Raw genomic sequence first — 1,457 nt, forward strand, 5'->3', positions numbered from 1 at the left:
TTTAAGATACTATACGACTATAAACTATATATAAAGCTATCGAAGTATATTATTAGCGTCTAATAGCTTAAATTCTATAGATATATAGTAGATAATAGAGAGTATTAATCTACGTCTATAAAGATATAAGCTATTCTCGAATAGCCTTAGTCTCGAAACGTATATAAAGTACGTTAGTTTTTAGATTTAGCTTTCTACTACTAAAGATTTATCTAAGACTTTATAAAGATTACTATATCTCTATCTAATTTATTAATCGAGGCGGATATTAAGCTTTAAAAAAAGAAGTTCTAACTTATCTAATAGAACGCGAGATATAAGTACGCCTTTTAAGTACTTAAGAAGACTCTCGCTACTAAACTAGTTTTATAATAAGTCTATAAATCGAAGCCTTTTTATATAGAAATAGACTATTTCGAGTAGGCTTTAGGTTATATTCTTCTATAAGAAGAACTCGATAGAAAGTAGTATCTAGTTATCTATAACGAGCGGAAACTTAATAGGGCTAAGCTAAACTATTCTATATATAAAAAGGAGCTTCTTACTATTAAATACGCTCTCTAAACCTAAGTTATATATCTCTAGAATAGTTATAAGACGGTCGTCGTAATTAATTATAAGAGTCTAAAATATTTAAATACTACTCGGACGCCTTCGAAGCGTCTTATATAGTAGATCGATAAGTTTTCCGAGTTTAACTTAGATATTCGATACTATAAAGGCTTCGAAGCTATTATCTCTAATACTATTTCTAGACGATTCGATTTCCTAAGAAAGAGCTCTACTAATAAAGTATAGATCTCTAGTAATATAGAAGTATTTCTAAATATCTAATAAATAGTATATTTAAATAATAATATAGATTAAGAAGATACTATTATAGCTTAATTAATAACGAAGAATAAATTCGACTTAAGTTCGGCCTAGAAAGAGTAGCTAGCGTATATTAAGAACCTAGATTAATACTTCGTAGAAGAAGACTATCTATTCCGAAAGATTAGTAATTACTTCGTTCTCTTTATTTCTATATTATTCTATCGAGACTTTATCGAGTACTATTATAAGTACTATAAATACTATAGCGCGGCCGCTATAGAAAGTATCGTTAAGATATATAAATAGTAGCTATCTATAACGAAGAATATTCTTATATATACTTAAATTTATAACTAATACTAGTTAGTCTAGAGATAGAAGAAGAACTAGAAAAAACTATATTCGTAGATTAGACGGATCTCCTAACTCTTCAAGAAGTAGATAATTAACTTCGTTAGCCTACTATTAACTACGCTCTATAGAAATCAATAGATTCTAATAACTATTAACTTCTCTATAGACTAGCCGATAGTAAAGATCGTAAAGAATACTATAAACGAAGTAGTTATCGACTTTCTATTCGAAATCTACTACTAGTATAGAGTATTTTAAGAATTATTATTAAATAATAGCGCTAATCT

Source organism: Exophiala dermatitidis (assembly GCF_000230625.1).
Source record: "Exophiala dermatitidis NIH/UT8656 unplaced genomic scaffold supercont1.7, whole genome shotgun sequence".
Classification (NCBI taxonomy): domain Eukaryota; kingdom Fungi; phylum Ascomycota; class Eurotiomycetes; order Chaetothyriales; family Herpotrichiellaceae; genus Exophiala; species Exophiala dermatitidis.